The sequence below is a fragment of the Strix uralensis genome, chromosome 9, assembly GCF_047716275.1.
Source record: "Strix uralensis isolate ZFMK-TIS-50842 chromosome 9, bStrUra1, whole genome shotgun sequence".
Classification (NCBI taxonomy): domain Eukaryota; kingdom Metazoa; phylum Chordata; class Aves; order Strigiformes; family Strigidae; genus Strix; species Strix uralensis.
Window position 1 is genome coordinate 23,438,725 of NC_133980.1, and position 24,224 is coordinate 23,462,948.

At 38.1% G+C, this 24,224-nt stretch overlaps 1 protein-coding gene across 1 annotated transcript in view; it reads right to left on the reverse strand.

Moving 5' to 3' along the window:
• Positions 1-24,224, reverse strand: part of CLSTN2 (calsyntenin 2) — a 397,862-nt gene that overhangs the window by 272,925 nt on the left and 100,713 nt on the right. The gene's annotated exons all lie outside the window — the stretch shown is intronic.

Consider the following 24,224-nt stretch of genomic DNA (forward strand, 5'->3'; position numbering starts at 1 on the left):
TTATGTTTCTCACAATCAACTGCACAAGAATTCCACCATCAAGTATGAAATGTACTCAATCGACTGCAATTTTGCAATAGGAAAATTAAAACTCCCTGAAAAATGCCAGAAACAGTATCCTAAAACATTATTTTAACAAACTACAGAATCTCGGTGCGTCACAAAGCTCCAAAGTGCTGCAGCTGCAATAGAGGGTTGCCCAGTAATCAGGTCACTGTTGAACCAGATACAGGAAAGATGATCAAAATTGATTTCTGTCTCATAGTCCCACTACTGTCCACTGAAAAAGCCATTTTTGCACAGAATCACAGCAATGATAATGAGGCCAGACCCTTTAATCTTCAAATTGTATTATAAAATTAAGTAAGATTTATTGCTCTATTTTAAACATGGGAAAAATGCGACAAGTGTACCTGCTAAAGATCAACGGTTACAGAATCAAGAGCCATGTGAATTAGGACCAGACTCTGGTGACACAAATTTGTTCTAGTACAATTGACAATTTGAGCTAGGGTGTAAGGACTAAGATGGGGATGAAATTTATGGCTTTCTGCCTTTCAGTCTAGTACTCCATGTCCAGGATGACACTCAAAGAGAAATAGGTCTAGGTGAGCAGATTAGCATAGTAGATTTTGAGATACTACATCTGTTCCAGAGATGGCATGACTTTGTGATCCAGCCTTATTTTTAATTTTCTTTTCTTACTTGCTATGTACTTTTAAGCCTACATAAAATTATAGATAAGCCAAGGCTCCACGTATGCACATTGGGAAGAAGTCTGCAGCCTAACTCAACAGGATGCAAAATCTATCATTCAGGACTAGCTGTACACAGTGATATATTGCTATTTCCTTTATCATACTTTGAAAACCACCATTTCAGTCCCTCATGTAAATGTATTTTGATTCTCATTTATCAAACAGCAGCAATAACCTCTCCTGCTAAACTAAACTGCCTAATGTGCAGTGTCTATCAGCTTTCCCCACAGCATACTGAACAACTAAGTGAGCATACCCTAAAAGACTTGATCACAAGAAGGATAAAGTGTTTACCCCTGACGTTATCAAGATAAGACTGGTTTGCATTACAGTACCATTTTGAGCTATAGTAAATGGATAATTTTGCTTATGCAGTTTGTTTTCCCCTTAACATTTTTAAGGACAAGATCTAGAACAAAATACATTAATTGTATAGAAATTATAGGATGCTGAGTAACAAAAAAAATTTTAAAGCAGATATAATTTCAATGTCAGTCCCTCTGTGTAAATAAAGATAATACTGTCAGTCCCTCTGTGTAAATAAAGATAATACTGTGTTTTTAACGGTCAATATAAAACATCTTGAAATAATTTTCATTAGCATAATACTAAGCTGCTATCAATACATTTTTTCAATAAACATCTTTCATATTCAGTCTTTCCATTTTAGAGGCATATAGATTATTTGTTTCAATAAAACAATTTCATTTAAAGGATTTTATCCACATTTCACAGTCTGCTCACGACCTACTTCTTTGTATTTGAACTAAAACTAATCATATTATTTCCCATGCACTTTACAGAATAATAAGATCAGGAACAGTCTATTGGAGAGAATGAAAAAATACCACAGAAGATGCTTCCATAGTGCTTCAAACAACCATGAAACAACTCCATCCACAAGTCTGACATACAAAGTTTCTACTTTGGTGGCATTCATAGCTACCCTGTACACCTACCCAAGGCCATGTCTACCCCAAACACTGTAGCAGCGACACCTGAGTTGATGTATTAACGTAACACAGACTGCACTGCAAAGAAACCAGCTTGAGTTTTGAAAAACTGCATAGCTTAATTAACACAGAACCATGCCTAAGCAAATAAGCCCAGCAGCCATAGGAGAGTGGAAAACACTTTGTAAATATCATTACTTGTAATCAAAATGAAGAAAGCAGAGCCTTGCTAGCCTTATGCAGTCCTGCACCGTGTTATCGGCACTCCTCCCAAGCCCGGCTTCTCATTCCTGGCTCCGTCAGTTCCCAGCAACACCAGCCCCAAACCCTCTGTGCCAGCTTCCACTGCCCAGCATCAACACGCCCAAAGAGATTTAGCATGGCTTATTAACTTGACATCATCTCAATAACTTTCTGTGAGACCTAGGCCAGATGTTTAACAGTACTTAAAATCAATTAGATCAACGCAATAGACAATTATCAGCATTCTTAATGAAGTCAAAAGGTCTAAAACAAAAAAAAAATCTGTGAATCCTGACATTCTTCCATTTTCCAAAGGGCTTGGTAGTCAGAAAAATTAATCCTGGGGTTCTACTCTGTTAAAGACAAAGATAATTTGAGACTAAAATCTTGCAAGGTATGAAACAGCATTTCCCAGTAGGGTATACTGTAACAGCAGTTTCACTGTTAAATAATTAAGTAAAATAAATTATGCAAGTTTGCTAGGAAAAGTAGAAAATATGTGAGAAATGTAGTTTACAACACAGGGTTTTTTTCAAAAATAATTTCAGTCCAACTGAGCATCTTAGTTTCAGCAGTATCAATATACAGCACAGAGATATAAATGCCTCTGAAGATCTGTCACTTCCAAAATTTTCTGGGATATCCTTATTAGCTGATTTATAAAATGCTGGCTTTTTTTTAAGCATGCCTTTGTTTCTTTAAAATATACACAATAGCAAGCATGAAATTTTAGATATAGCCTTTGTCAAGTTGCTCAGCAAAAATGTCCAGTTTGTTGGTAATTAGTACCATAACTGGCTTTCACTGACAATCTGAAAGGCTACTGTATGTGCTGAAACCCTTTTGAAAGGCTGTCCAAACTTTAGACCTTTTATTATCTTGAAAAAAAACTATCAGACATTTAATTGCTTGCATTTTCAAGGCCAAAATGCTGGGATTCTAGGTTCTTTACAACTTTTTGCTCATGAAAAATCAGACTGCTAGCCTTTTAGCACTATGGTGATACAAAATACTGTGCATTACCACAGTGGACTGAATGATTTATTAATACCCCAGGCTCTCTTTTTCTGTCCTGTATCTAGCCACAACAGAATCTATACTGGATCGCAAATCATAATGACCTATGACCAAAACCCAAGGGCAAACCTGCCACTTTTAAAGATACATAAATGATTAATAACTGAAAAAGGAAAGAAATGCATGCATTATTTGCTATATTAAATCATCTTTCTAAAGAGCGTTCTATTTCAGGTTGCGACAAGTAAAATCACAGAGGAATACAAAAATGTTAGTCTGATACTTCTGCAAATGCAATACAAAATGACAGCCTACGGACCAGCAAATTCAACACCACCACTCATGTTCCCATTTTCACTATGTCAAAAGAACAAATCCTTCACTCTCCTTCATAAATGCCTGCTCCTGCTAAGCAAAACAAATATCTTAACAACAAAAGTAACAATTCTTTAATAAGAAATTAAGTATTTAATGAGGTAAAAAAAATATTGTCTTAAATTGGATGAGTCACCTTTTGGCAATGCAAAAAATACAATGCTCTCCATCTCTGTATCATTTTTAGCAGTATAAAAACCTGATTTTGTCAGGAAAAGTAAATTGATGTGCTGTATCTAAGATTCAAGGAATACCTCTTGCCATTTCAGATCTTTATACATGAGACAACTACGTGCTGGAAGAAGTTATACCAAGAGCAAGTGTCCTTTATCTCACTGTATGTTATTTCTTAGCAGATTGTACAGTACTAGCATAAAATAGTACATTCAAACAATTTTTAAAATTTGATAGTGTTCACGATTATTTGTAAATTATTTCCTCCTTTGCTACAGTTAATGCACACAGAAAGTTCAAACAGAACACACAGAGCTACATTAATAGGTTTTTACACTGTGGTATGCTATGAGGATGCTTACAAAGTCATACTACTTTTATAGTAAAAGCTTGAGCTTTTGATTCAAATTGGCAAGTTCAATTGTTTCAAAACCACACAGTTTCCATGAAAACATGATTGGTGCGAAAAATAGGAAATACTTCCCTTTTTAATCAGTTCTGTTTGGATGATAACTGACAACAGTCTTTACCACCACTGCAACTGATAACATGGCACTTGCTGGGCTACCTCATTACAGTTTTCTCCAAACTCAGCACAGGCTACCTTTGGCAATAAATTGTACAGCTTGCATCCTACCGTTCACAGGCAGGGACTGTGGGAGCAGCATTTACACAGAAGAGAAGATGCATGAGCTGTCACTCCACTAATCAGTGCAGGAACATCATATTAATCAAGAGATCAGCAACAAGGGAAAACATCAGACAAGAATCCAGATGGTAACTTTGCAAAATTTCCAAAATGCATTACCTGTTTACAGGGCGATACTGCAATATTATACTCAGACACACAATTCAGGGAAGACAGGTATATAATTCTATGCCAAGGTAGGTTAAAAAAAAGTATTTCAGGGAAAACTCCTGCCTGAAAGTAGAAAGATACACATGCAGAACAGTGGATTTGTACTTGCCAGTCCTCCTCTTTCTTCTGCACTACCCCCAGCCCTTCTACTCTGGGGAAAAAAAAAAAAAAAAATCGATTTGGTCATACTGTGTGCTCTCACCAATCAAGTACTAAGAGATTAAGGCTGTCAAATACCTGTTTTCCAAAAAAAGCATCACCACCTCTCCATATTAATTAACCTCACCCCCAACTGCAATCCCAAAACAGTAATGTGGCACAGGAGGAAATGGGTAGAACAAATACAAATATAAATCACTAACAACCTACTCTCAATCCTTTCTAACTTTCTAGAGGATTATTGAAGGGAAGATGATAAGAAGAAAAAAAAAAAAAGGGGGGGGGGGGGGGTGCAATCCCTACCCAGCCATATGAGTTCAGGAGCCTCTTTCCCCAAAACAAGCTAGGTGGGTGGATGGGTGGATGCATCCCATTCCTCATCACATAAAGGATGTCGGCCTTTGCAAAGCCCTGCAACTGCCTAGGAAAAATTAGTTACTGTAAGGTTCTGCCTCCTCTAAAATTGTGCCTGGTAATGCCAGCCAGCTCAGAAACACTCTCTGCAAAGCTGCTATGACTTCTTCAGCAGTTGGCATGATTTTACTCATGAGCATGTCACAACCCCGCATCAGCTCCACCTGAATCTGCATTCCCTTTGAGCACAGTCCTCTTTCAGAAGCATCTTCCTGTTTCTCAAGTGTTTTTTCAGTTAATCCTACCTACTTAGAGGGACAAGGTCACACTTGCCTTTTGCAGCCATGACTTCCCAAGGTAGTGAGAATCGACCAAAAAGAGATGGTTCTGATTTCAAAGGACTGAAGTTTCAAAGTGCTAGCTTAAGTCTGCAAAGTTCAGTCCATACAACCAAACTGAGCCAAATTATTAAGCTAATTCTCCCGCACCCAAATGAAAAGGAGAAAAGAGAGTGTACAGGAAAGCACGTGCAAATGAAAGAGCCTCTCAACTGAGATCTGTTTCCTGATGTTTTCTATGCTTATCTCTGCAAAGTAGTGCAAGAGAATAACTCTCTCTGTGCATTTGTGACTGATAATTTAAAGATCACCATGATGATGGCAGGAGGTCCTGCCGGAGACCTCAGGCTCAACTAGCAATTACTGGGCTTTTTGTAGCTTTTAAAAAAGTCATCTGCCATTACCACACTTTGCACTGCTTTAACACAGCACAGAAACATAGTGGCACTCTCTTCTGAAAATGTAGATAAAAGTAAAGACAAATAGTTTCCAAAATAACCATAGTCATATGTTGTGAGAGTTATAATTACTTAATCACTGATATCTTCAATGGGATGTTCAGAAAAAGAATTTTCAAAAGAAAGAAGGTCCTCTGTTTCCATTCACTCAGGGGAAATGGGTGAAGTTTCAAAATGCTGAGACACAATGCCCTTAGAACCAAACACTTCTCAAAAATTTCACTTTGAACAAGAACACTGAAATTTCATTCATCCCTCTGAAAATCTGATCTCTTAAGTGTAAACTTGTCCTTTAAATTTGTTCTGGCTCTCCTAAGGCTAGTACAAACATGTGTTGCAGTTAAATAAATTGCTTAAAATATACTATGATAACGGTAGTCTCTTAAATTTAAATAAAAATTTAATATGCAATTTTAGGGCACTCTTCCCACATTTACACTGACTACCATTCTGTCAAGTAACTTCATCAGTCTGTAAGATTGTTCTAATTGTGCTTTTCTGAACTATTTGTGTGAATGACAAATTACTGTTAAAAATGGTACTATGAAACTGGCCTTAGTACTTGCTTGACTTCCCACGACCAATATCAATAAAGCTTCAAAAAGAAATCAAAGGAAAAACTAGAGACACTGACATTCTACCTTCCAATTCAAAAAAAATACTAAGTATTCACCTTATTTACGTATCAGAAAAGACTGAAGTAACATAACATGGCGGTTTTCTGGCTATTGAGAAATTATCCTACCCGACAAATTTGTCTTTATATTCAGGAGATTTGATGCAGGTCCAGCATAAGTGGGAAGACAGAGCTGCACACTCTTTTGGACCTGTAGATCAGATTCCCAAATGTCTCTAAGCTAGCTGACACTGATAAATAGCTGGTTTAGAAAAAGAAACAGATTTCTGCTCCTAAACAGTTATTACAATTTATGTATGCATACATATGATATTATTTTCATTAAAATCATTACAAGTATAAAAGGACAAGCTTCTCCTGCACTAAAAGGGCTGAAAACCAAAACTGGAACCTTTATATGGACAATTTACCCACATACTGAATTGAAACATCTCTTTTGTACTCTCCTCATTTTCTTACTTTACACAAATGAATACACACTTCAGACAAGCTACAATATATGGCCACCCTGGAGGAGCACACAAAATTCAAGACAAAACAAAACACCAATAGCTGGTGCGTCCGCAATAAAAACGACTCTTTGCATTGTTTTTTGCAATCTCCCTTCTAGTATCTCCCAGAGAATATCATGCTGCAAGCAAAGGAGTTTTCCCTTGTTCTACTGAGGAAGGGGTCACAGTTAGGACCTATTAACTTGAAATTACTCGTTTTCTGTTTCAGATGCTAACATACAGGACTTAGTCCAGTGTCGTGCTGCCAAAATGTTCCGGGAGCAGAAGCATGACATAGAAGAAGCAGCTGAGAGAGCTGGGTTTGGTCAGGCTTGAGAAGAGAAGAATGAGGGGAAAGAACATGCAGAAAATACACCTAAGCGCTGTCATTCACAGTCCTTATCCTGACTAGAAATATAAACTTAACATATAACTTCTGTATGAAGTCTATCAATGACTTGAAATCTCAATCCTGCTATGACTATTTTTATATTTATAATTTTTGCAAGATTTAAGATTTGTGTAAAACTTCCAAAAGCACTGACCTAATTTAAAAGCTTGAGTCATCGTTAGAAGTGACTGTGAGACTTGAAAATCCATTAAGAGATGCTGGAGATCTTTATAGGTCATCAATCTATGTCTAGAGTTTAATATTTACTTAAAGTAGTTTTTCAAAATCTCAATTATTCGCATTTCTTCTCCTGTTCTCTGTGTTTCTAATTCATGAAGAATCCAACTACATGCTTCCAAATCTCTAATTCTTTATAATTCAAACTATGTAGAGTGTCTGTCACAAAATTAGTCTATGATTTGCAAAGAAAACAGCTCAAAAATAAAAAAGCAGCACGTGCAATAATTACGTAAAGACAAGGTGTGCAGAAATTAAAGTTACCACAAGATCGGAGAACCTTTTATATTGATTACCATTTAAAAGGATAACAAGAATAAAGAATCCTCTGAACAGCTATTAGTACAGGGTAATCACCACTAATAAGTAATCATTAGAAAATGCAGTCTAACATCTTGAGGAGTCTCAAGCACATAACTCCATGAACAGAAGGAAGGAGGTAGGAATTTATAGAATACAGATATTCATAGGAATAGGAAAGTTTACCCATTTCAATAGCAGGTCCCTCTTTACAGAATAATCAGGCCCTTTCAATTTCTTTTTTATCTTTCATTTTACATTTCTGAAATTATTTTAGGACAGTTAGTCTAATGAAAATACAGTAAACAGAAACACGTGCCTTTGCAAGTTCTATTATTAATTAGCTTTTACGTATATATTATGATTTCAGCATACTAAGCAATTGCAGCTGAAGTTTGTGCAAATCAGATCAATGTTGCCTTAAGATAAAAATAACTGATCAGCTCCAAAATCTGCATTGAGTTGCAATGCAAAGCAAGCAGCTTTTATGCAGTGTCCTTTATATTGTGTGATGCCCTGGGAGGTTTGTATGTCAAAACACACTCGAGTTAATTAAAACCAAGGTCAAACGAACAGTGTTTCTAGTTTATTTTATAAGTAGGTATTACATCAAATTTCCTAATATCAGCAAGTTGGGTATCTAAATTTGAGCTACAAAATTAGTTCTAAACTTCAGTTAATTTAATAAGGGTCATGGAGAGGTTAATATCTGTTAAAGGAATAAGAAAGTAATAGTGGGTGCTACACTTTCTCCTGAACCAACTATGCTATGTCTGAGATTTCACAGCTTCCTTAGTACATTGTTCTTTATCTTTCATTTGTAGCAAGAACTGCAGATAGTTAACAGAAATAACCCACTTGTAGGAAACAGCACTGTGTATATAGACCAAAAAGTAAAATATTTACAGGTTTTCTTATCTTGCCAGTAGCATTCTTACAATAATTAGCAAGTAGAAGGAAAGGAGTGAGTGCTCCAACAAAAGTATAATGAAGCTGACTGGCTTATTTTCCTTACCAGGTATGCTTTAGAGCCTGGTTTAAGCATGGCTTTATTTATTGTGGGAATAAAAACCTGCAACTCAACTGAAGGTATGCAAAGCTTTTAAAGAGTCTGATTGCTGCAGGTGTCATGCCAGCTTTGTTGTGTAGGATACAGTCACACCTATGGAAACAGTGTTGTATATATCAGAGAACTAATGACCTTCAGAATTTGGGGAAAATGTTTCTCCAGGTTTTACTTAAGCTAGGGTACCTACATTCTACAGACACATCAATTTAAAACTCAGGTTTCCTATGGATATGCCCCATATCACCTCAGTTTTGATAGACCTGTACCAAACCCTATCAGCTAGCTTCACAGCTACAATTTTGAAAGTTTGATCCAGGCAGTATTTCCATAGTACAATTAATTCTTGCATTAGTTACATTAGTAATCTCCAGCCAAAATCTCAGGAGTGGCTGCAATTACATAGATCTGAGTAAAACAAGCTTGAAGTTTTCTGAGGCCTCTGAATATAAGAAAGACCTTAAAAATTACTTGCTTTCAAATTACAGACTCAGGGAAGGAAAAGGATGATGGCCTCTGCTGCTTTTCTAACTGAGGCTTGGTTTATTAGCATTAATGAATGATACTTAGCCCAGACATCCATAGAAAGACAGAACAGTATATTTTTCTCAGTGAGAATGCCCTTTAGTGACCTGTATTAGAAAGATCTTCAGATCTTTAACTTAAAATCTGTAATTATAAAAATAATGGTCTAAAAACCTGACCAATTTATTACATTTGTCTTAAGGAAATGCTTATGATACACACTAAAGACTCACTGTACAAAACAACCCTCCAGCTGCATCCACATGATTCACGGGAGGTCACAGGACTCATGGTTCCAGGGAAGCCTGAAGACACTCTCGCTTCCTTCATTGCTTCACCACCACCAAGGGCTGCTCTGGAAGGAGGGTCAGATTCTGCTGCATCTCCTTTCAGGGGTGATGGTTGCCCTATGCTCCCACAGAAATTGGGTAATTGATCAGTCTTCCAATCTAGGATGTCTACCCTCAAATCTTTCTCACTTGCCTTCCTTTCCTTCTGCTTCAAAGGTTAGTTTATAGATGTCTCCCCCCCTGCCCCCCCCCCCCCCCCCCCAATCCCCTCCTACAATACTAAAAAAAAAAAACCCAAACCCAAAACTAAACCACACCAAAAAACCCAACCAAACAAAACTAAACAACCAAAACAAAACCCCAAAATATGAAAAAGCCACCATTTACTCTCCACCCATCAATTCTGTGCTTAAGTTCTCCCTCTTACCCCAAGGTAATGTCCTGGTTTTGAAATGCTATTCATGTTTTCATGTTCTTTTCAGAAGCAGGTACTTTTGTCGTCATTCAGCACAAATTAACTTCCCTAAATTCACAGTCCAAGTCAGATATGTCATATGAATGTTCTGGCAATTTGTTTTTCAATTTGAAATTCATCATTCCAAAAACCATACTGAAGCCCTCATTCAATTAAGACTCTTCATTGACTTCAATTATACCAGTACTTACCCTGTTTCTTCCCACACAATTCCACTATAATCTGTTTAATTTTCACTGCAGCCATCATATTTCTCTTTCAAATACATAATCCCACAGAAGACTAGATATTTATAACATACAGACTAAGCAATGTTATCCTAATCTTGAAAAAGTAATGCAAGTACAGTATGCCTGTTCTGAGCAGATTCAGAAAAGCTCAGTGCCTCACTGTCACTTGGAGGGATGACTTTAGTTTCCACAGATATTGGACACTGTCACGTGAAGCACTCTGCTCTTCCAAAGGATATAAAATGGCAGACCACTTCATTGGCCATTCTCCACTTCCAGTTTACTAAGCATGGAAACAATTATGCCAGTAATGCATCCAGGTACATCACTTGGGACAGACTGTTCTGCCTTAGACTCATGCAAGTCTTTGAAATAAACACAGCATGTCCAAAGACTTTAAAGCCAGTTTGGGCCTCCCATTGCCTTTCTCCCTCTTCCCAGTCTGTCTAGACAACATGCCCTATCACACTGTGGGCCTCTAGAGCCCAAATACATTTACTACACTCTTAATAAGATTCATTTCTTAGAGCATATTTCCCAGTGCTTTCAGTTTGAATGCTTCAGGTGGTAACACTTCCACTGAGAAACTCCTTAGCAGTACTAGCGGCATCTACTTACATTTTTTTTTTTTCCCTTGGTGTTTGTCTTAATGATACCCTTTTACTGTTGTCCTCATTACTGAACACTAAAAAAAAAAAAAAAAAAAGAGTTCTTTATCTGTGCTTAAATACAATTAATTTGATAACAATTAGATTAACTATATTATACCCACTCTGCTTTTCATAGTTTCTTTTGAATCCTTCCTTTGAGTCCTCAAACATTATGCCTTGTTTTCTTCAATTCTCTGTAAATTTTTACTTATTTTTGCTGTCAATCTGGAACTGAATACAGCATTCTCTTTGTGGAATCAGAACTGCCTATAACCTCAGCTCTAAACTAAACTCACGGTGTATTGCACCTACTGGTTTCTCTGATATTTCTCTTAGAAATCTCCACCTTTTCTTTTCTTCTACTTTTAGGTAAAGTCACACGTGTATCATTTCAGTTCTCCAAATTGTTCTTATCCAACAAATCATTTTCTCCCACACAAGCTTTCCATAGATCTATTTGGTATCATCTTTCTCTAGGTGGCAAGTAAAATTGATTTCTATCTCTACGATGCAGAAACAGCTTCTAGTTTTCAGCCACTGAAAGATTTGTACTGTGACACACACTCCCTCTTCCAGATCTTAATAAAGTTATTAAGTCAGAAATGATCTCATTTAGCACCTGTGCTGATTTTGGCTGGGATAGAGTTAATTTTCTTCACAGTAGCTGGTATGGGGCTGTGTTTTGGATTTGTGCTGGTAACAGTGTTGATAACACAGGGATGTTTTAGCCATTGCTGAGCAGTGCTCACACAGAGCCAAGGCTTTTCTGCTCCTCACCCCCACCACCAGCGAGGAGGCTGGGGGTGCACAAGGAGCTGAGAGGGGACACAGCCAGGATAGCTGACCCCAGCTGACCCCAGGGATATCCCAGGCCATCTGGTGTCAGCTCAGCATAGAAAGCTGGAGAAAAAGGAAGGGGAGGATGTTTGGAGTGATGGCATTTGTCTCCCCAAGTCACCGTTACGCATGATGGAGCCCTGCTGTCCTGTAGACAGCTGAGCACCTGCCTGCCGATGGGAAGTGGCAAATTAATTTCTTGTTTTGCTTTGCTCAGATGCATGCCCTTTGCTTTACCTATTAAACTGTCTTTATCTCAACCCACAAGTTTTCTCACTTATATTCTTCCAATAACCTCCCCCATCCCACCAGGGGGGAGTGAGAAAGCAGCTGTGTTGTGCTTAGCTGCCGGCTGGGGTTAAACCATGACACACCTCACTAGCCACTTCATGAAACCCCACCCAACTACCTCAATCTGTGTGTGCGTGTGTGATCTTTCACCTTACTCCCTGAAAGTTTTTTCTTACCTTAGCGCCTATCATTGCTGGAATATTTACCATAGAAGCTGGTAAGCCTCCACGCTCAGAGTTGATCCTTTTAATAAAACAGAAGTCTCATCCTCAATTAGTCCAGCAATTAGAGTAATTACAAACAACTGTCACCCTCTAAAGAGCAACTGAAAGCAGTCAAGGTACATTGTGACCTATTACATCCTCTCTGACTGAGGAAGAACCGTGGATGTGACCTTCATAGATGGGCAGAGTTTTCTGATGGATTAAGTTTATCTTTGCTTTAGCTAGAAAAATTGAAGAACCAGCATAAGCATGGATGTGTGGCAGTTTCTGCACACCTACTTAAAGCAAAACATGAGCAGCTGACAGCATGCTGTGAAAGCCACGACACACTTAGGAGACCGCTTTACATTTCCTAACCTCAATCCTTTGGTTAGAACTTGCTGCTGTGTTCAGTAACAGAGTATTCATACCCGTTAAACCAGGAAAAGACATGTTAAAACTGATTTTGTATCAATCAAAATATGTCATAAAGCAGCCCTCAGAATTCCTGCAAAAGCATCTCCTTGTAAATTAAACTGATTGAAGTCACTGAGCAAATTAAGCCTATAAACACTCAGTACTCTAATAAGCAAACATTAAGCCAAGACACACACACTGTGAGCATCAAGTTATCGGGCATAAACTCATCTGTGGTAGCCAAGAGTGTCATAGTGCAGTAATGCTCTTGGCCCACAGCAAATGTGAGAAAACCTGAACGAAAGGACAAAACTCAGATTACTCCGTATTTGTTGCTGACACATAGGCAGTCACTAGTGACTAGGAAGGTATTTGCATATTTGCATTCACAATCCTCAATGATACAATGAGGTGGCATCCTGGAGTGGGATATTCTGAGCTGGGCAGGGCTCTGAAACCTGCTCTTGTATTCTCTATTGAAGGACAAAGGACCTGTAGAATCAGTAGATGAGTAACAAATACATTGCTCCCAGTAATTTGTTTAACTGAAGTCACTTCTGCTATATTTTGTAACGGATGTTTAAAATGCCATGAAGGTCTTGTTCAGTTCATCAGAATCTACCTTCAAAATTATAGAACGCAGTAACCAAGCTGTGCTTCAAAACAACAAAAATAGGTTTCTTTGCCAATTTAACCTATTGCTGTTTTTAAAGCCTCCAATCTAGAGTCTTTAAAGATGTACACCTTTTCGGTGTAAGTGAACAGTCTCACTGATTTGTTGTATAAAGCTAACAATGCAATCAATCCTTTACAGGATCAGAAAGTCAATTGCAAATTTAGATTTTCAAACACTGAAGTACTCTGCTACACAACAGAGATGCAGGGCATATAACTAGATTCAGTGTTTACATTAATGTCAGACTAGAGACTGAATCTTCAAACCTTTGTTTTTAGTTTATCTGGTATGATCTTGTATTTCTGCAGTTATACAATTGGATTTATCGACCTGAATCACTAGAGTGTAAAATATGAAGTTGTCTGTGATTGTAACATTCTTCAAGAAAACAAGTGATATAAATAAGTTGGTAATAAAATGTGGAAATTGTACTGTGAAACTTTTAATAAAAAATATTCCAAAACAATAAAAATCATCTTCCTCAGTAGATAAGAGCTACCAAGAGTGACAAGGTATCATCTGGAAGATGTATTAATAGTGGTAGTATAGTATTTTATGGAAAGAGAAAACACAAATTTGGAGAAAATCAAAATATTAAACTGAAAAGTTTGTTATTATTACTTATTTAAATGAAATAACACTATTTTTCTTCCATGCATCTCCCTCCTGATAGGCAAGAAACACTGTCCCTTCCCAAGCCCTTCTTTCTCAAAACTTAAATACACACTTAACTAACAAGGAAAATATACAGAATCACTGAATTTTGTAAGGCTGTATGGGTAATGCTGCTCACTTTCATACCCACAGTGCCACAGGCATACTCACTGGCATTCACCTGCTCAGGCAGGTAGCCTTAAAAGTAACATTTTATCAATTATTTGCATACAATCCTAAATATCATGTATTAGAAACTGCTCTCTTACAGTCAAGTCCTTTGTCCAGCAGCATCTTTGTTTTTACCTGCACAGGAGGACAAGGTTTACAAGTCAGAAATAATTTGATAAGCACATATTGTTTGAGCATCCCATTGCTAGACTTTCTGAAAAGGGAATTCCACTTCTGTATGAGAATGAACATTCAGATTTAATCCAAAACCTGTATTGCTTTTATTAGATTTTTGAAACTGTATTCTCAAATAACAGAAGGGTCTTCAGGTCTCACCACCTGCCTCAGGCTATTTTTCTTACAGAAAATATGGTACGCAACCTAATATGGTTCTGCTTTTGAACATTATCTTTTGGAATGATCAATCTTCAGGGTTTGTAGGTCAACAAAGTACATTTTGCAGGAACTCATCCTTTGCTGCTGTCGGCAATTTGAAACAACCTAAGTGACAAAGGCAGAGAGCTGGGAAGGATTCCAGCTTACAGGGGCATCCTGGGCTACACAAGGAAAGTGTATACATGTGAAAGCTTCATCTCCTTTAAGGGATAACATGTAACATACCTCCAGGATATTAAGATGAAAGCCATGTTACTGACAGACTGGTTTATTGTAGTTCTCCCAGAATCTCACAGAGATTAAGAGGTTGTCAGAAAGATATCATGGAGTTGTTTTCTTTGATAAAGATTTTACAGTTAGGATCAGTTGAAAGAAATATCAACCACAAAAGAAGTGAATTTTGTTCAATATCAGTTTAGTCTCTGGCAGTCTGTTGAGTCTCTAAGCACCAAGGTAAACTGCTTAGTTCATCTTCGTAAGGAGTCAAGCAAATATTCTTTGATAATACACTAATTCCAAACTGTGTAGCCCTAAAAAGATATTTTCACACAGTAAGCAGATAATGATTACATTTATGCTTTCAACCAAAAAAAAAAAAATGTTAGAAACTATGCAAATTATTTTCATTTCCAAATAACTAATGCCTATGAAACTTTCCAGCATTTATCATCACTTCTTCAGTGTACAGTCAGATGATCAATAACAAATGCATTGTCTGAAAGGAGGAAAGTTCTTATAAATCATCTGTGAAGCTAGATCTAGCCATGAACTGAGATGCTTGTGCAATAGATGTATTTAAGAACAAAATGTGATGTCTTTAAGTTTTCTATCAAAAACAGTATTTACAATACGAACATGGGTAAAAATAATTATGTGCTTTCAGTAACGCTGTCTGTTCTAATCTTTGGAGGGGGTTTTCTCATGCTCATTGGGTTGCATTCACTTTCTACTGACACGTTATAAAAACACACTATTCTCAAGACAGTGGAAACTGGAAAGATATAGCAGAGAAAGTGATCAGCCCACAATCATGGTTTTTTCTTGAATTTTTTCCCAAAGCATACCCCGCCTCGACAGCATGAGAGACAGGACAGGCCTTTGGAGTGACCCAGTATGTTCTCATTTCAGAGCAGAGCAAGAAATTTCCTCTAAGGAATGAGATGAAGCTTCAGTATCTTGTGAATAGGGAAGCACAGGCTGTCATCCTTCATATGGACTCCTGAGATACACGCTTGAAGTGCTAGCAGACTTCAAGAGAGAAAAAAGAAAAAGCATTCAGCCTAAAGCTAGAGGGTGAATGTCAGTTCTAACAAATGCACAGGAGGATTGTGTTCTTCCTAAAATTAACTGTTTGAGAACACAGCTGTGAATGGATAAGGAACCTTTATAAGCATAGTCACTGCACAAACACTAATATAAAAAATATTTGGAAGAGAGGTGGGGGCCACTTTTGTCAAAGGCATATAGTATATTAGCTATTTCTTTTAGTTCTTCACATGCAAACTATTATCAATAAGAACCTACATCACTTTATTCAAGCCTCTTCAATTAGAAATGTATGTTAGATATAAAATAGCAGCCAAATTAAGTAATAATTTATAGTAAGAGCTTTTCTGCTGCTAATCTATACAGCATAAATTATCCAGAATAAAATTTGAGCCTATATATGTTTCTGTGGAAGAGTGAGGACTAGAAGTGTATGGTCTGCTGAAGCCAGGAGACTCATTTGATCATCTGAACTTTGACTGTTCATAAGTGTCATGCAAGTGGCCCAGAACCTATTGCCTACAACCAGCTTTGAGGAGAATATAACCAAAATAGAAACAAATTCTTTCAGCAAGGTAGAAACTACATTTTACTCATTTATTTCTTCTGGGATCCTTTTTCTAGTTTTTTAGATTAAATTTCACATCAGGAGGTTTCTTTCTTTTTTCAGTATCCACTGCTGAAAAGGCCAGATACTAAATGTAATTAAGCCATGAGTCTCAGCTAAATAGTTGGAAAGTACTCCATATGGAAAGGTCTCCCAGCACTGCACACCTGCTCCTGTCCTACCCGCCCACTTTTGAATGGCCCCTGCTGAGCCAAGTTACACCGGGACAAGCTGCCCCCTCCTCAGTGCAACCACATAAACTGGGAGAGGATAATGAGAGGGCTAGAGAGTAGCCATACTACCGCAGCCCACAACTGCCCAAAATCTCTCTCACCCCTCATTGTCCATTTCTCCATCCACCTCTTCCTGACTATAGGGAGCATCAACAGCCAGATTAGTCCTTTTCCCTTCAAACATGTTCCCAGCGGCTTTTAGCAGCCCCTCTCAAACTTCACGTTCATACACAGAAAACATGAAACTATTTCACAGTTATAGATGTCCTTCTGCTTGCCTGCTGCTGGACCCTCTCCAGTTTGGCAATATCTGCCTTATACTGGGCAGCCTAAGAAGATTCAAATTCTTACACTGAGATCACTTTCTCATTTCCTATTTTGTTTTATGTTTTGACATTATCTAAATAATGTTGTTAAGCAGTGTAAGATTCCTAATTTTCTACTAATGCTTAAACAAGTACGAGGAAAATAAAATTAGTCTTTTTGGCATGTATTTTTCTTGCTAAATGTAGTTTCAGGTATGAAACAGAGCAATCTATTCAACAGCTTTCGTCTTATATGAAACAAGGTGTTGACTAAAACCAGTTTCACAGCTTTGAAAGCAGGGAGCACAAATAGCTGTTTTTTTCTGACTCGTTATGTAAACAGCAACAAGAGATGGGCAGACCTTTCAGCCTAGGAGTTGGGACAGAAAGATTCTACTTGAAGATCATTAACAGGTTCACAGGTTCTAAAACACAGAAATAAGACATTAACAGTATAAATGCAGAGGAAATTGGAATGTTTTATAACACTGATGATTTACAAAATGACTAATCATAAAATACATGGTTTGCTTTCAGACCTTACAGACCAGGTGTCTATGCTAAACTATACCCTATGCTAATTACAAATCAGCATTATGAATTAAAAACCTTCGCATATAAACTACTTGCTTCTTGCAAAGATTTCCATGATTATTGAAAGTGTATTAATGGCTCACAAGGAAAGTATGTCTGGGAAAAATTGTCTTCGAAAGCATATTTACGTTTATGCAAAATGCTTCAATCCTCTATATACTAACCATCCCGCATAAGCCAGAAAGCTTCACTTCCAAACACGATTTATGAAAAATCTCACATACAATACAACATAGCATGGCTGTTTATTAGCCAACAGCAAAATGTGCTTGCAAATGCAGTAGCTTAGTATTTACTATTGATAGCTTTATGCTAAAATTCTGTAATACAACTAGTCACTTAGAAACTAATCCACCAGACAGTGGGAAGTTTTCTGAAGCAAAAAGATTCTTCAAACCTTTTGTAAGAAATGAGCATTTGACTCAGTGACCTTTTGCAATATTTTCTTAACCAACTGCAGAACTATTTCCTTCTGTATTTTTCTAACATACCCTTTTATCTTATGACTTCTGATATACTGAAATGATGAACTGTGTGAGAAAAAGAGAATTAACTACTGCCTCTAGATTTCATTATTCTTCTTTTCATGTTAAAGAACCATTGTTTTCGCAATTGCCATACTGGAACAATCACAGATACATCTGAAATATCTTTTTTAGGAGTAATACAAAAAGCTCTGGGTTCCATAAAATTAAAAGTTCAGCTTGAACTGTTTAGACTGATCAGAAATCTGCATGTGCTTTTAAGCATTTCATTGTCAGAGTTTCAAAATTGAAAACAGGAAGGAACCTAAAATCACTGGTTACCCAAGGCTGCCACGCTCAGTCAGCCAGGGAGGAAATCCATTAGGTTTCCAGAAGATGCTTATAAAAATAAACCCCAGCAGAATGCTGGGCTGGCATCTCCCATTGAAAAGCATTATAGTAGAAAACTTCTACTTAATTCTATTAACTGGTTCTAATATGCTCTCATCTGAATTTCTGTAACTTCAACTTCTAATAACTAAACCTCATCACCGGTTTTTTTGTTTGGGTTTTTGTTGCTGTTGATTAGAGAGCTGCTTACTGTCATGAATCTCTCCATCTCTCCACTATATTGGCAGTGACCCCCCTCAATTTTCCATGGAATAAAATGCCTGAACAGATTGAGGTGATCATAACTCTCAGTATGAAGGACTTCTACACCTTCCTCCTGCCTGAAAGGACTTTAAAACTGTATATTCTGCTTTACATGAGAATTGTTTATTTGGATAATTCAGCTGAGCTAATTCTTTTCTTTAGCTATTTGGAACATATCACTGTTACTCTTCCCTGCCTTACCTCCATTTTCCTTTTTAAAATAAATTTTTAAGAGAAAAGACAGAATACATTGCTTCTGTATTTATATCTGAAATGTCCCTTATCCCAGTGAATACAGCTCCCAGTGAAGTCCATGCCACAAGGTGCTGCACACGCTGACCTCCTGCCTGGGCTCACTGGAACACCCTTATGTTCAGCCTCCACCATCCCTGCAGCAGGCAATCACCTTATGAGATCTAGCCATCAGCTTAAAAGCAGAAAGTCTCAGACTCAAGTCAGAAATATATGACAAACCTTTCTAAAACTCATACTTCTGGAAACTCTTCTGTAACAAAGTGAAATAGAAGTTCAAACCACGCATCCTGCAAATACAGCAATCTTTACACTGGTAAATGAGTCAGCTGTTAACCCACAAGAAAATAATTCTGATGGATTTTTCTACCTTTAGTGCAGCAGTATCAAAAAAGGCCGGATTAGTGAATTGAGTGACACTTTTCCTTTGAAGTGTCTTGAAGGAAAGACTGTTCATGCATCAAGAACACATTAGCTCACCAGAAGTGCCTGAAACAGGGGTACTTCAGAATACAATTTATATACATATAAATTATCTCAGTGGTTCTTACAAGCTCTGAACATTTCCAATGTTCAATTCCATAACCCCCCAGCTGCCATCCAGCACAGGTACTTCAAACACCAGAACCAAAACACAGATGCAGATCAGGAAAAACACACATTACTTTCTTGTTGGGTCATATCAAGATTAATCCAGTCCTTTTTCCTTCCTTCCCCCCAAAAAGAAATAATTCATGACATCAAAATGCAGATTCTGGAACAAGACATTTTAACTTCACTAAACTGCTGTAGCCAGCCGAGTACGTTACGTCACATTTCTCTAAAGCTCAACATGCATTATTGTCAGAAGTCGTAATTTTTTTTTTGTTTGCTTGTTTATTGGCATTTTTTCTGTAGAGCAATGAAGTCAAAGCTTGATTGTGAGGAAAGCTTCATGTGCAAAGAGAAATACATATTTCATGAAAGCTGATAAAGTGTTTCTAATTGCAGAAATTATATTATTTCCAAAAATGTTGTAAACTCTTCTTTCTGGGGGGAGGGATAGATTTTTCTGTATGCTAAATATCCACCCCCATTGAACTAATCAGCTAGTGATGCATGAAATTAGACTTCACCTGTCAGGATGACCTTGTAAGGGTCTTTGTGCAACCTATTATTTAACATACATTCCAAGATAATTTGTCAGGAAGGTCACAGAACTAGACACAGAACTAAAAAGCACTTAATGAAGGAACACATACATGTGTTTGGGGTTTTTTGTAGCTACACATTTTTATACTAGCAAGTCATATTTTGAGCAATCCTATGTTGAATCTTTACTTTTCACATAGCTTTTAGATACAGCAGTCTTCAAAGAAGTTCCTTTTTTTTTTTTTTACTTGATATACCTAGACTACTATACAGTATTCTATATCTAGACTGGTTAAGTTACCAGTTTCTAGAACTGTAGAAACAAGTCACATTGCAGCATCTTGTAGTAGTGAGCCTCAAAGAGGATAAGACAGCTCATATCTCCTTTTGAAACATGGAAAAAGGTTATGAAACACCCCTAGTGAATGCAACCACAGTACTCGGAGAGGAAAGTAATCAAGATAATATAATCTTAAGTGATCAAGATAGCACCCAGTTGTCTGAGACTCCTACATTTGGTAACTTGGTGGACTGAGATGTTGGAAATAAAAAACTGACACTACTTTCCATTTAAATGAGAAATCTGCAGGCTTTCAGTAGGAAAGATGGCTATATTTTTATTTGTAGAAAATAAAAAGCAAGTGGCTACTATAAATTTGATTGCAAACAACAAAATCTAATAGACAGCTCAAGCATCTAACAGGTAAATGCTAATGAACAGGGTTTTTTTATAGACACAGGAGGCATGATTTTGACAAAACATAAGCAGCCTTTGGTTACAACACACCTTTACTTTTACAGTATGTTTTCTCCCTTACCCTTGGTTCTGCATAATCTGACACAAACTCCCTACAATTATTTCTATGTACTTTAAGAGGCCGTCTCCTTTAACTGCAGAGGAAATTTAAATGCCATGGGGAAAATCCAACACAGAAAGAATATATATAATCTCTTCCTGCCCTTAATAAAAAATTAGGAACTCACAAAAGCAAACAGCCATTCCAGATCATCCAATTTCCTCATAAAGCTTTTTATTTATTGAGTTAAATAAATAGTAAATTTATTTATAAAGTAATCAAAAGATAGGAGAGGAATATGGATGATAAATAAGCTATGACACAGCTTGCCTTTTTTTTTTTTACCAGGTAGTCCCTGTTTCTCTGAAATGTATCATCAATCCTAGCATGTGCTGCAGACTACTTGACTAGGAAGACCAACTTCAGTATCGATGATTGAATGTACAGCCTAATCACCTAACCATTTAAGCTTAATTGTTGTTACGACTTGAATTTAAGCTGAATTTTTCTGATCGCATGTGATACATGAGTAATAGACCATTACCTACATTCCTATCCATAAGACTTAAAGATCCCCATTAAGTGTCAGCATGTTTAAATTATTATCACAGTATTGTGCTTATAGTTCCTTATAAAGTGCAGCATTTTCTAGGAGACTTGTGTGATAACAAAGTGTAAGCATTGACATGACACGTGAACCAGAACACATCTCTTGGGACAAGGAGATAAGTTAACTCAGCTTTTTGCATTATTATAGTTACTCCTGGGGACTAACAGGATCAAAAAGTCAAGCCTAAAGACACTCTTCTACTCTTAGCTAGTCTGTCAGACATCTCTTTCCTACCCCAAAGGGAATGGCTCAGAAGGAATATGGGTTGCAGGCTGATGTACCAGCCACACTAGAGACTCTTTCAAGGTGAAAACTTTCAGAAAACTGTGCAGATAGCCATTAACAGAGCCCAGACAAACAAACTGCAGAAACTTACTTTCACGGCATAATTTTATGGTTCTAAGCAGAATTGATTTTAAGAGAAAACTGAAGAAACTGGAGCTAGAATTTGAGCTGGTTGGATTTCATAGAATCATGAAATGGTTTGGGTTGGAAGAGACCTTAAAGTTCATCTAGTTCCAGGTTGCTCAAAGCCCCGTCCAACCTGGCCTTGAACACTGCCAGGGAGGGGGCAGCCACAGCTTCTCTGGGCAACCTGTGCCAGGGTCTCACCACCCTCACAGGGAAGAATTTATTCCTTACATCTAATCTAAATCTACCCTCTTTCAGTTTAAAACCATTACTGTTTGTCCTATCCCTACACCCCCTGATCAAGAGTCCCTCCCCATCTTTCCTGTAGCCCCCTTTAAGTACTGGAAGGCCGCTCTAAGGTCTCCCTGGAGCCTTCTCTTCTCCAGGCTCAACACCCCCAACTCTCTCAGCCTGTCCTCACAGGGGAGGTGCTCCAGCCCTCTGATCATCTTTGTGGCCTCCTCTGGACCTGCCTGAGCAGGTCCATGTCCTTCTTAAGCTGGGGGCCCCAGAGCTGGACACAGCACCACACAGCTCGGTGTCGTCAGCAAACTTGCTGAGGGTGTGCTCAATCCCACTGTCCATATCACCAACAGATATGTTAAACAGCATTGGCCCCAACACTGACCCCTGAGGAACGCCACTTGTCACTGCTCTCCACTGGGACATCGAGCTGTTCACCGTAACTCTAAGTGTGACCATCCAGCCAATTCCTTATCCACCAGGTGGTCCATCCATCAAATCCATGTCTCTCCAATTTAGAGACAAGGATGTCATGTGGGACAGTATCAGAAGCTTTGCACAAGTCCAGGTAGATGACGTCAGTTGCTCTTCCCTTATCCACCAACACTGTAACCCTGTCATAAGAAGGCCACCAAATTTGTCAGGCAGGATTTGCCCTTAGTGAAGCCATGTTGGCTGTCACCCATAACCTCCTTACCTTCCCTGTGCCCTAGCATAGTTTTCAGGAGGATCCACTCCATGATCTTGCCAGGCACAGAGGTAAGACTCACCAGTCTGTAGTTCCCCAGGTCCTCTTTATTTTCCTTATTAAAAATGGGGGTTATGTTTCCCCTTTTCCAGTCTGCAGGAACTTCACCAGACTGCCATAACTTCTCAAATATGATGGATAGTGGCTTAGCCACTTCATCTGCCAGTTCTCTCAGGCTCTGTGGATGCATCTCATCAGGTCTCAATGGATTTGTGCACCTTCAGGTTCCTTAGGTGGTCTCGAATCTGATCTTTTCCTACAGTGGGCTGTTCTTCATTCCCTGCCTTTGCCTTCTGCATGTTGCGGGGTGTGGCTGGAGCACTTGCCACTGAAGACTGAGGCAAAAAAGTGGTTGAGTACCTCAGCCTTCTCCATATCTCTGGTAACCAGGTTTCCTCAATTCCTTCCAGAGAGGCCCACATTTTCCCTAGTCTTCCTTTTATCACCAATGTACCTAGAGAAGCTTTTCTTGTTGCCCTTGACATCCCGGGCCAGATTTAATTCTATCAGGGCTCTGGCCTTCCTAAGTTGATCCCTGGCTGCTTGAACAGTTTCTCTGTATGCGTCCCAGGCTATCTGTCCTTGCTTCCACCCTCTGTAGGCTTCCTTTTTGTGTTTGAACTTGTCCAGGAGTTCCTTGTTCATCCATGCAGGCCTCCTGACGGTCTTACCGGACTTCCTCTTTGTTGGGATCCATCGCTCCTGAGCTTGGAGGAGGTCAGCCTTGAATATCAACCAGCTTTCTTGGGCCCCTCTTCCCTCCAGGGCTTTATCCCGTGCTACTCTGTCAAGCACATCCCTGAAGAGGCCAAAGTCTGCTCTCCTCAAGTCCAGGGTAGCGAGCTTGCCGCGCACCTTCCTCACTGCCCTAAGGATCTTGAACTCCATCATTTCATGGCCACTGCCACCAAGGCTGCCACATCAGTTCAGCACAAACAGAATTCTGGACAGAAATGACATTTGTGATGAAAGAAATTTGAAAATATTGATAGACATTTTCATCAACGTATCTTACTGCTTTCAGTTAGCTCCAGATACGTTAAAATCAATTAAAAAATAAAAAACATTTAGATGAATTTTTGTAATCTTTAAAAACCAAAGTGGGCATGTCAAAAATTTCATGTCAAGAAAAGTTAAATGCTTTTTTTGATTCAAGGCTAATAATACATAGTCTGTGAACGATCATAAAAAATCTAAAGAACTTTCAGAACAGAAATAACACAATTCAGCATCCTTATAGCTCCTATAAATTCTCACTTTTATTGACTCTTGCAGCAATATCTG